This window comes from Zeugodacus cucurbitae, chromosome 3, assembly GCF_028554725.1.
Source record: "Zeugodacus cucurbitae isolate PBARC_wt_2022May chromosome 3, idZeuCucr1.2, whole genome shotgun sequence".
Taxonomy (NCBI): Eukaryota; Metazoa; Arthropoda; class Insecta; order Diptera; family Tephritidae; genus Zeugodacus; species Zeugodacus cucurbitae.
The window spans coordinates 38,315,060-38,328,106 of NC_071668.1; the positions used below are offsets into that span (position 1 = coordinate 38,315,060).

The following is a 13,047-nucleotide window of genomic DNA, read 5'->3' on the forward strand; positions in this document are numbered from 1 at the left end:
GGCTAGTCGTTAATGAGAACACATTCAAGTTCTTGAAACCTACCTTTAACTTTCTGTGCGATCATTGTTTGCTGAGATATCGATAATCAAAGACAAAAGGATCCTTTTCCATTTGAAGACCGATATCTCGGCGAGAAGTGGACGTATCGAGGTCTTCAAAAAACCAAATTAAAGCTAAATGAGCAAAGTATCTGATCCTATAAAACTAAAAAAAAATTTATTGTTGCTGGTTTACGATTACTCAAAAAACGCAGAGGTTAAATATTTTTAAAGTCCTAATCAAAAAACTTGACACTAGGAGCTATAATTTCCTTCTTTATCGATTTCTTGTACGAAATTTTTTTTCGAACGGACTGACTGTTGAAATTTGCCCAAAAATTTGTATATAAAAAAAAAAATTGAGTGTATAATTTCATGTTCGAATTTTCATTTTGCTTTTTTAAAATGAACCCACGCAAAAACGGCAAAGTACATACATACAATGTATGGGAGGGTGTATATAAGTATGTAAAACTTATAACTTTTGAAATGTTTGTTTAAACACGTGCGAAGCCGGAGTGGTCTGTAGTAGCAATTATAGAAATGATGTACTGACAGTATAGCGGTAAGATGTACTTGCCACAATGCTTGACCCATATCATAGTATATCGTAATAGAAAATTATAGCGAATACTTACCATCAGGTCATCAGCTCTATCTGTAACCGCAAAACATTTAATGAATCATGCAAAATCAGCCAAAATTAATATTTCTAATATATTTTAGGTCTTATATGGACTAAAATATTTTCATACTTAGTTATACTTAGCTAAATACTAAATTCCACTTATTACTTTCTGTTAGGTTAAGTCTTTATTTTCATACAGCCTTTTGAAGTTTACTATTTGCGCATTGCAATTTATATCAAACAATATATATATATTTATTGCCAATATTCTGTATTGAGTATCAATCAATAGAATATGTCGCCTATCAATTTATGATGTAAATCATATTCCATAGAAATCCCATAGAGGTCTACACAGACAGGTTACACCAGTTAGTTCCAAAAAAAAGAATACCTCTGAGGCTTAATTAAATCTGTCTTGGATTCCATAACAACTCTGAATATGACGGAATCATGACGTATAGAGAACAATTCTCTCTGGTTATGTGGGGAGATTTTAAATATACCGCTACTCAAATAAGTGCTCACATTTTTAACAACTGTATTAACTTTTGATTTACCTTCAAAATTCGCGAGTACAAGAAAGTAGGTATAGTACAATAAAAATGTAAGTTCTTTCTAACGGTATCAATCTTTATTTTTCTGTCTAGTAGTTAGTTTAAACTAAATATTAATAAAGAACACTTACATCTCATGTGAACAGTTGCTCGTGCTCAGTCTATTTTGAGCACTTTGCTAGTGTTTTCCACAATCATCATGTTCCATTTTATATCGATTAGTAATGTAAAATCTCTTGGAAATCTGTGAACGGAAAAACAGTACAACACTTTTTAGAATTCCGATTGCCGTTGGCAACGCAATTCACTTAGTAACGGATTGCTACTTGTAATGCCTTACATTCCCCTGTAGTTCGACTATGCGCATTGAAATATATCAAAATATTATCACTTAACTATATTGCCAAGGTCTAAACCGATTGCATTACTATTACTACGTTTATGCTTCATTTCTACTCGGTTATATTATACACGGCTAAGTTCAACCCACATACCTATAAAATTTTTCACCACGAGATGATCTACTCGGATAGAATATACACATTTTCTTTACGTATGTAGACGAGTTAACTCGGATGCATAAACGGATTTAGAGTTAAGTTGAACGTCAAATCATGAAATGAAAACCCCTACCCCACTTACTACCGAATTTTTGCGGCAAACGCCTGGTACTGTGTAGTACTACAGTAACCGGTTATTGGTTACTTTTTGGCAGCGTTTTTTTTTTGCGGCCCACCCGTGGCACTGTGGATAGTCGGATGGTGTAGCGAAAACCGGTTTTTGCAAAAACGTAGAAAAACCGGGTCGGTCATTGGTCAGTTTTGCTCGTGCATTTCTGCCCGAACACTTCTCAACCGATTTATGCCGCACACCCCTTATATCTGGAAAATACGGACATATTTATAATACGTGGTAGCCCTCAATTGAATTCAATTCAGAATTTACCTCGAGTAGAGTATTTGCCGTTTATGCTTATAGGCTTTACCGGTTAAAACCGGTTTTTTTGTCCAAAATTCCACCAAAAATTAATTCCACGAGTGAACTGAGTAATCGGTTTTTTTTTCCAAAATTTTCAAATTTTTTAAACAATTTTCCAATTTTTTTTTAACAAAATTCTTATTTTTTCAACAAAATTTTAATAAAAATTCAAAAAAACCGGTTTTTTCTCCAAAATTCTACCAAAAATTATCTCCACGAGTGAACTGAGTAATCGGTTTATTCCAAAATTTTCCAATTTTTTAAACAAATTTTCCTATTTTTTTTAACAAAAGTCCCATTTTTTTCCTATTTTTTAACAAAAATTTTCTATTTTTTACAAAATTACACACCAAGTGGGTAATCGGTTTTCCAAAAATCCATGCTAAGTCCCATTTTTGATAATCGGTTTTCAATTAAAATTTGAAAAAATAAATTTTTCATAATTACCAAAATTGCACACCAATATCCAAATATTGCACACTCTTGTCCACTATAATATTCTGCATGGTACAATTTCTCACACCTAGGGGGCAACACATCGCAACCATCATATGGCCGATCATGTGCCAAATCATATGGCTGAGTTACTCACCGCCAGGTGGCGACGCAAATATTCAAATGTACTGGCAGTTGAGGTGGCAGCGAGTGCCAGCACATGCGTTCATGGCTAAAATTCTCAACCATCTCATCGACGCCAGAGTATAAAGCAAACACTTGATGCGCCGCCGAATTCCGTTTTTGTGAAACAAAAAAAAGATCTTGATTGTCGATGAACGTTTTTGGTGGAGCCAGGATTCTGTTAGTAGGTGATTTACGCCAGACTCTTCCAATTATTCCTGGATCAACTGTTACTGACGGGCTAATCGCATGCCTAAAATCATTTAATTTGTGGCGACACATAAAGAATCGCCAATTAACAACTAACATATGAGTGTTTTTGCAACAATACCAAATTGCGATTGTAGAAATAGTTGGCAGTTGACACTTCGATGGATTAATAGCATTTCCAACAGATTTCATTCACTCCATTGACTCGAAAGAGAAGTTTTCCTGACATGAAACCTCAATATGATAACCATAAATGACTGATTGAATTGATATTGGTGGTAAAAAAAAAATAGCGATTATCTTAATGCGACAATTTAGAATTTCGGTCCAAGAGAGTTGACACAGCTACTAACCAGGATGACGTAGTAAATTAAAAGTAGTGTGAGTTGTAATCATGCTGCGTAACATAAATCAACCTCGAGTAATCAATATCGTCGCCGAAGCCAAGATTGGACCAACTTAATTTAATGTATACCTAAGCCACAAAAACGTGTGGCCGGGTCTTGTAGTTATCCAATATAGCGAGAAATTATGTGTTAAAATTAAACAATTTTAAACTTTAAACGCGAATATCTAATAGAGAACTGCGAAAACTATAAGTCTCCTGCGCTATATTTATATAAATTCTTAATCTGGGGGATCTCCTCTATCCAACCATAAACTCAAGTAAAACTTATGAATTAATTGTAAGATGTTGCCATGGCAGATGAGACAGTAATTACCGTAATATGTTCCGATTCGTGCCACAGATGCCATAAAATCCACCACCACATTCCAGCTCCAACAATTTCAGCACCAATCGTAGTAATTTTAGATTGCTTGGCTGGAACCTCTCGATATGAAACTCTGCAATATATTTACGTAACATTGTGGAAAATAATATCACAAATACAGTAACGTACACATGACTCCTTCGAATTCCATGTAGAGTTTTCTCACGGTGGCACAAAACAATGCGCCTATAAACGCCAAATATAGTACCAAGGTTACGAAGCATAATATAAATATATTATTTTACGAGATGTAATTGTCCCTTGCTACAAAGTTACAAACCGAATCGATAAACAAGAATGCGATATAATGCTACTAATACCTAGCATAGACTATGCAAAAGTAACATTTTCCCGCCAAATAAACTAGCTGAGTTTTATTGTCGTCACAAAATAATTATCATTAGCAATATATTAGCTGCCATCGATTGGTCACTTCTCTGCTCGCTATCTTTGAGCGCTGCTCGCCTGTCAAAAATTTTACATGTGAAAGCAACAACAAAGATATCTAATTGAATTCGTGCTGGAGAGTATGCGAATACCTCATTAAAATTTCACTCGTCGCTTGCTGAGTGCTACCAAGTTTTGTTTTACACATTTTAGAACCATTTTACTATTGTGAACGGCTCAAAGGACAAATTACTGTCAAAATAATAAAAATTGTTATACACAAATTTGAAATTGAAAATGGCAGGTGAAGATAAATCAACTATTTTTGTATTAAATTTATTGAATAAAAAACTTTAATAAAAATTCTATTTGCTACAGAAAACGTAAGAAATGGAGGGTGGTAGAAAAGTTTAGTGCGACGAAGTATAGACAATTCGATTTAAGTGCTGCCAGTTCGTATGAAAATTTAGAAAGTTTGTTCGATTGGCTTGTCTATAGCAGTTAGCCAATCGATGACAGCTATTATTTGTTGATTATTTATTGACACACATCGATTTGTAATAAACCCAAATACTAGATTTTTGTTTCATAGACATTCACATTAACAAAATAAAGTGGTACAGGGCCTTGCCGTTTTTGAAAAAAAAATTCTGAAAAATTTCTTATTGTAACGAAAATGGCACCAGAACAAACTAGAATAGACAATCGAAAGCGAAAACTTGACAGATGTATCTAGACATCGATATTCGTAGTTGCCAGAATGTTCGAGTGACAATAACATGCTAGCAATCGACTATATAAGGGCTGCCGGGCTGGCAGCAAGACACAGTTCTGATAAGAGAGTTGTCGAGTGAGGACAATTCTAAAGAGAGAGTTGTCGAGTAAAGTGTAAACAAGATATAAGTTTGAGTTATAAAGTAGAGTATTGAGTAATAAAGTTTTAAGTTATAAGGAATTGGAAATAAAGATTAGTGTATAGCCATTAAAATGTGACTTTTATTTGACAATCCAGTGATCGAACTCAGGGTAGAGTTTTAGAGTAAACGACAGATTTTGGAAATCCGTTACATTATTTTCCATTTTGTTATATTTGATATGCTATTTTGATAAAATATTTTGAAAAGCTTTTGTATATAAGCTCTCTCTTAAACTTATTTTTAGCCGTGTTTAGTAAAATACCACAAAAATTTGCTGATGATTAGGGTATTCACAAGGTGTCATAGTGTGTCATATCGTCATATTCTCATATTTTTTTATGACTCATAACTTCGTGGTATGTTTCTTGAGTTCGCTATTTTATACCCCTACCCACTTGCTGCCGAATTTTTTTTGGTTTTTTGCGGCATATGCCTAGTACTGCAGTAACCGGTTTTTTTTTTGGGACACACTCGTGGCTGTGTGGGCGGTCGGTGGGTAAGGCTTTGGGGCGTTTTGGGGCAAAACATCGACGATGGGTAGTCGGTTTTCTGTGAAGAACCGGTTTTTTTGGATCGGTTAGTGGTCGGTATTGCTCTTGCCCTTCTGCCCGAACACTTCTCAACCGATTTACACCGCACATTGTATATATCTGGAAGATACGGACATATATCTGGTTTTGGCCTCAGCAAAAATCGCTATGTTTTTTTTGCTAAGGCCAAAATCGGATGATCGCGTATGTATATTGATGATTTTTTATAGCGGATATATAGCATTTCTGTCTTCTTAATTTTTACTATCAGCTGATTAAGTGTAAAAATATGACAAAATATGACATATTGGGGGATGGGGTCATATGTAGAAGTTCACGCAAGTGAGGAAAGTTTCTGATTGCCATTCACTTGGGAGTGGCCAGGAACGATTCTTTTGCCTATGACTCAAGCAGCTCACGACTTCCGGTTTAGACCAAGTATCCCCTGGGTAGCTAACAGACATCCGTTTGGAGGCGAGCTAAAGTGAGAAGGCGAAGCCCGCTTGTGCGGTTGTGCGTAGGGCTTGGGACCCACCACATAAAAAAATCTCCCCAATGAAAACAAACACCGAGCTTCGGATGAGAAACCCCCCTTTTGATGACGAACCCTGCAAACGTACTAAGGATCATGATTTGAGGACATGCACCTGGAATGTCCGGACTCTTAATTGGGAAGGTGCCTCTGCCCAGCTGGTTGATGTCCTCATACAACTAAAGGCTGACATCACCGCCGTCCAAGAAGTGCGATGGACGGGACAAGGACGGAAGAAGGTGGGTCCTTGTGACATCTTCTACAGCGGCCATATAAAGGAGCGCAAATTCGGTGTTGGATTTGTGGTGGGAGAGAGACTACGTCGCCGAGTCCTGGCATTCACCCCGGTGGATGAACGTCTTGCCACAATCCGCATCAAAGCGAGGTTCTTCAACATATCGCTGATTTGCGCCCACGCCCCAACGGAAGAGAAGGACGATGTGACCAAAGATGCTTTCTATGAGCGCCTAGAACGCACCTATGAGTGCTGCCCCCCCCCCACGATGCCAAAATCGTTCTTGGCGATTTTAACGCCAGGGTGGGTAAAGAAGGTGTCTTTGGCACAACAGTCGGAAAATTCAGCCTCCATGACGAAACATCGCCAAACGGCCTGAGGCTGATCGACTTCGCTGGGGCCCGAAATATGGTTGTCTGTAGTACCAGATTCCAGCATAAAAAAATTCATCAAGCAACGTGGCTGTCCCCTGATCGAAACACGCGCAATCAAATCGATCACGTTGTGATAGACGGAAGACATGTCTCCAGTGTTTTAGACGTGCGTACGCTCCGAGGACCAAACATTGACTCGGACCATTACCTAATAGCAGCAAAGATACGCACTCGCCTCTGTGCAGCAAAGAACGCCCGTCAACAAACACAAGGAAGGTTCGACGTCGAAAAGCTGCAATCACAACCGACAGCCGAACGATTTTCTACTCGACTTGCACTCCTGCTCTCTGAGAGCACTCATCAGCATCTCGATATAAGGGAGCTGTGGAACGTCATCTCAAACTCATTGCATACCGCTGCAGCCGAAACAATTGGTCTCCGGCAACGCCAAAAAACCAGTTGGTACGATGAGAATTGTCGTTCCGCAGTGGAGAGAAAACAGACTGCCTACCTCGCAACGTTGCGATCCACCACAACACGTTCGGGGTGGGATAGATATCGAGAAATGAAGAGGGAAGCGAGACGCATTTGCAGACGTAAAAAGAAAGAGGCCGAAATGCGTGAGTATGAAAAGCTTGAAAAGCTAGCCGACATGGGTAATGCTCGAAAATTTTATGAAAAGATGAGGCGATTAACAGAAGGTTTCAAGACCGGAGCATTATCATGTAGGGACCGAGAAGGTAATCTAGTAACGGATGTCCAGAGCACACTGGGATTATGGAGGGAACACTTCTCCGACCTGCTCAATGGCAGTGAAAGTACAACACCAGGAGATGGCGAACCCGATTCCCCAATCGATGACGATGGAATAGATGTTCCATTACCCGACCATGAAGAAATTCGAATAGCAATTACGCGCTTGAAGAACAACAAAGCGGCGGGGGCCGATGGATTACCGGCCGAGCTATTCAAATACGGCGGCGAAGAACTGATAAGGTGCATGCATCAGCTTCTTTGTAGAATATGGTCGGAAGAAAGCATGCCTGACGATTGGAATCTTAGTGTGCTCTGCCCAATCCATAAGAAGGGAGACCCCACAATCTGCGCCAATTACCGTGGGATCAGCCTCCTAAATATCGCATACAAGGTTCTATCGAGCGTACTGTGTGAAAGACTAAAGCCCACTGTCAACGAACTGATTGGACCTTATCAGTGTGGCTTTAGACCTGGAAAATCCACAATGGACCAGATATTCACCATGCGCCAAATCTTGGAAAAGACCCGAGAGAGAAGAATCGATACTCACCATCTGTTTATCGATTTTAAAGCTGCCTTCGATAGCACGAAAAGGAGCTGCCTTTATGCCGCGATGTCTGAATTTGGTATCCCTGCAAAATTAATACGGCTATGTAAGCTGACGTTGAGCAACACCAAAAGCTCCGTCAGGATCGGGAAGGACCTCTCCGAACCGTTCGATACCAAACGAGGCTTCAGACAGGGTGACTCACTATCGTGCGACTTCTTCAATCTATTGCTGGAAAAAATAATACGAGCTGCGGAACTAAATAGAGAGGGTACAATCTTCTACAAGAGTGTACAGCTCCTGGCGTATGCCGATGATATTGATATCATCGGAAGCAACAACCGCGCCGTTTGTTCTGCGTTTTCCAGACTAGATAAAGAAGCGAAGCGTATGGGTCTGGTGGTGAATGAGGACAAGACGAAATATCTCCTGTCATCAAACAAACAGTCAGCGCACTCGCGTCTTGGCTCCCACGTCACTGTTGACAGTCATAACTTTGAAGTTGTAGATAATTTCGCTTATCTGGGAACCAGCATTAACTGCCTTGAAATCCAACGCAGAATCACTCTTGCCAACAGGTGCTACTTTGGACTAAGTAGGCAATTGAAAAGTAAAGTCCTCTATCGACGAACCAAAAGCAAACTCTATAAGTCGCTCATTATTCCCGTCCTGATGTATGGCGCTGAAGCGTGGACGATGACAACATCCGATGAGACTACTCTTGGGGTTTTCGAGAGAAAGGTTTTGCGCAAGATTTATGGTCCTCTAAACATTGGCAACGGCGAATACCGCAGACGATGGAACGATGAGCTGTACGATTTATACGACGACATTGACATAGTTCAGCGAATAAAAAGACAGCGGCTACGCTGGCTAGGTCATGTTGTACGGATGGAATAAAACACTCCAGCTCTGAAAGTATTCGATGCAGTACCCGCTGGAGGAAGCCGCGGAAGAGGACGACCTCCACTCCGGTGGAAAGACCAAGTGCAAAGTGACCTGGCTTCACTTGGTGCTTCCAGTTGGCGCCAAAAAGCAAAAAGGAGGAATGAGTGGCGCGCTCTGGTGGATTCGGCTATAATCGCTTAAAGCGGTTCCTACGCCAAATATATATATATTAAAATATGACATAAGACATACAACAAAGCTTGTGAATCGCCTAATTGTTACCAGCAAAATACTACATTGATCACATGGTGAAGTGCTGGTATTGGTGACACACGTATGAAGAATACCACATACATTCGTATGTTACTATGTACATGTGTGTCTCGGGTATCACTTATGAAGATATTTTAAGCTAAAACCAATGAATGACTTTAAATAAAAAAATTAATTCTTTAATTAACGTATTTTTATATTCTAATTAGTTCTAACTATCATAATTTGTGTTTTTATAGTTTCACAGCATAAACTTTGCTAGCTAGCAGTACAGAAACAATCTTACTTATATGAGTCAAAAACAGCTGATTTATAAATCTACAATGGCAGTGAGAACAGGGTAAATTTGTGAAGTGATTAAATGTAACACTTATTATTTGTCAACATGCTTGAAAAATTCGAAAAGAAAGAAAAATAAAATTCAAGTTGAAATTTAAAATCTTTTTATATCCTGAAATTATATATTACAATTTGTTAATTTTGAAAGTTTAATATTTTAAATGTTTTTTAATATAAATATCTACTTTCGTTAAAAGCTCATAAAAAGTTTAATCGTTCATTGGCATTAAATTTTTATAGTATTTAGGTTCACTTCTCTGCAACTGTTCTTTATTAGTTACCCATTTTTGACCAACGGCCTTTATTTTTTAATATTTGTTTCTCTTCCTTCTCCTTCAGATTGTACCAAGAAGTTGTACGGCTACGTTTTATTGTTTGAGGCCTAAGCATTCAACTTGTTTGTACAACCGTCGCAACGTCTGAGGGCCGAATTACTTTTGTTCATAGGATGGGGCATAACTAACACTCTGCCCTACTCGTTCAATTGTTTTCTCTCTTTCGAGGAAAACAGTTTGTCCCTTTCTAAAATAAAACTTATAGGCACAGTACATACAGTAGAAAACCTTAAGTACTGAACTCAAAGACGACGACACAACGTAGCGACGGCTGATCACAAATGTCGCTTTGAAGCCAGCGTCTTGAGCATTTTGAATACGGCAGCGACATATCAAACAGCAATTTCATAAAATTTACATATTTAGTTTAAAGTGAAATATTTGTGCAAAAAATGTAAAAATTGTCGACTTATTTGCTTTAAATAATCGATTGTTATTATAAATGATATATCAAAGCTATTTTACGATTCTGCTTATATATATATGTAGCTGTTTTATATAAAGCGAAATTATTTATTTATGATATATTTTCCTTATAGAAGATTTGAACATCTAATCTAATAAGATTTGAACAATCCACTAATATAAATAGCTTAGATTAGATTTATTATTGTTGCACCCCACTAGGAACAGTTTGCAGTGGCGAAGTCCCTGCAGCCGCATCCAGTAGCGATTCCTACTTTCTAATTCGCCTTCGAGTAGTCCATTTCTCAGAGCTTGCGGACCAACGGCAATGAAGGGCACTGGCCCCACCGGTCTGGTAGCCGCGGCTTTTCTAGCTAGCTGGTCTGCGAGTTCGTTGCCTTGTATACCTCTGTGTCCCGGTACCCAGGACAGTGCTAGTTTGTTGTTGCTGCACACTCTATTGAGTTTTCCAATGCAGTCCAGGACCAATCCCGAGTTTATTTCGAAGGATGATAGTGCCTGGAGAGCCGCCTGGCTATCACTGATTATGGCAATTCGTTCGGCGTGATAGTTCCTGACTGATATTATTTCAGCGGATTTGCTAATAGCATAGAAATCAGCCTGAAAGATACTGGGAAAGTGTCCCAAGGGCATTGACAGATTTATACGTGGTCCCGCGAGCCCGGCACATATACCATCTGTGGCCTTAGACCCATCAGTGTACCATTGCTGGGTGCTTTTGCTAATGACTTCCTTAAGGGAGGAGTCCTCCCAAACTCTTTTGTTATTCAATACTAACTTGAATTTCCTTTCAAAGTGCACCTTTTTGGTAATGTCGTCCCTTGGAAGGAGAGCCATTGAAAGTTTTCTCCCTATGATCTCCAATTGTCGGGCGTTTACCATCCTGCTGCTTCCTGGTCCTGGTCTCGTCTGGGACAGTAAAGTGCTGTTTGCCGTAGAGCCAATCATCATTTGGAGTGGGGTTAGGTTCAGGATTGCCTCCAATGCTGCGGTCGGACAAGTTCGCATAGCACCAGTGATGCATATATGTAATGTTGTTAAACGGTGGCAACCTTAAGTAGGTTGGTAACGCTGAATGACGCTAAAAAACACACGAGATTGCGGCAAGTGAAGTAGAGAAAGGAAGTTGAATTTTCCAGCGAAGCAGCCAACATCTTTTTATTAAAATTAAACTTTTTAAAATTAAACTTTATATTATAATAAATCAATCACATACTAAACATCAAATTGATTTTTTACATGAGGGCTCAACCTCAGAACGTATAAGCGAAATTAGTCGTGAAAATGATGCCCGTCTGCAGATCGAGCAAAAAAATAAGGAGACAGCAGGAAGGAGCCAAGAAGCCGAAAAAGTTGAAAGCGGAGAAGGTTCGCATAAAGTTGAGACAGAAGTTGAAAAAACCAGCGGAATGCAAAGTCGAAGTGTGTCCGGAAATTTGATAAATCCAATTGATTTATTGGAGTTGTTAAAAACACTCGACTCCTATAAGAACGTGTCAGTCGACCAATTTGCAAAAATCGTGCCAGAATATGATGGTGTATCGATTCCAATTAGAAAATGGTTGCAAAATTTCAATGAGAATGCAGATGCATACGAACTCTCAGAGAAGCAAAAATACGTAAATGCGAGGAACAAAATGAAAGGAACGGCAAAACTGTTCCTAGAAACAGTGTGCGTTTCAAACTACGAAGCTTTGTGTGAAGAACTAATACAGGATTTCGACGTAAAACACAACAGTGCCGGTATACATCAGAAGCTCAGTATATACAGTAGAAAACCTTTTTTTGTTTACATTAATTTTCATCTTTTAACACACCACCGAGGCGTACTTGGGTTGTGTGCTACGCTTTTTTTGCTACAATTGTGGTAATTAGGGTGTTGTGCTAGCATTTAATCTTCACAAAACTTTTAAAGTCCGATGAACAGTACTTAAATAATTATTAAATAAAATAATTTTTTTCATTATTATTGGAATTATTTAAAATTATTTCGGATATTTATTAAATTTTATGTGGTATTAAGTGTTATTTATTGATAAGTTAGTTATATTTTATGTACAAGTGTATACGCGATTCAACTAATTTTTAAATATTGTATTAAAATAAATATATCCCTGGGTTGGTAACACTGTATTTGGCGCTTTCAAATTTTAAAAGATTTAATATTACTATTAAACAATTTGAATAATTTTCACTAAATAGCCTTGAAAGAGTATGTTTGTCTGGTTCAAGATAGTTCTTGGCAAACTTTGCAAGCATTGGCAATGTCTTCCATAGATAGTCAGCAATCTATTAGACATTGTATGGAAATTGATATAATTGAAAACGATTTCCTTCAGAGAAATTCATTTTCATATTTATATGGTTATATGTATAATGAATATTTTAAAATGCACAATTGTTTGCTGTCTTTAACATTATTCGAGAAAGGGTAGATCTCTAAAGACGCCTATACTTTTACAAAATAAAAAGTGTAGGATTCGTCAAACTTAGTAAAAGCTCTTGAGCTTTTTATAAATTTCATAAAAAAACTTATATTAGTATTAAATTTCTTGTTACCTTGGACCCAATGGTTTGAAATGCCTATTCAATAGGATCATGACATATTTTGTTTTAAAAATGTTTAATAAGGAGGCAACCACGTATCATTTGAAGCTTATAAAACTATTGTGTACTTCCAAGCTATGCAATTCAAAGTATTTCAA

General features: G+C 38.1%; 1 long non-coding RNA gene across 1 annotated transcript; it reads right to left on the reverse strand.

Annotated features, from left to right (window-relative positions):
* Positions 1-3,934: 3,934 nt before the first annotated feature.
* On the reverse strand, positions 3,935-4,711 carry LOC128920205 (uncharacterized). Its single transcript, XR_008470324.1, has 2 exons — positions 4,343-4,711; positions 3,935-4,268 (listed from the first exon to the last, which is right to left on the reverse strand). It is a non-coding gene; the product is annotated as an uncharacterized LOC128920205 (long non-coding RNA).
* Between the last annotated feature and the right edge of the window lie 8,336 nt (positions 4,712-13,047).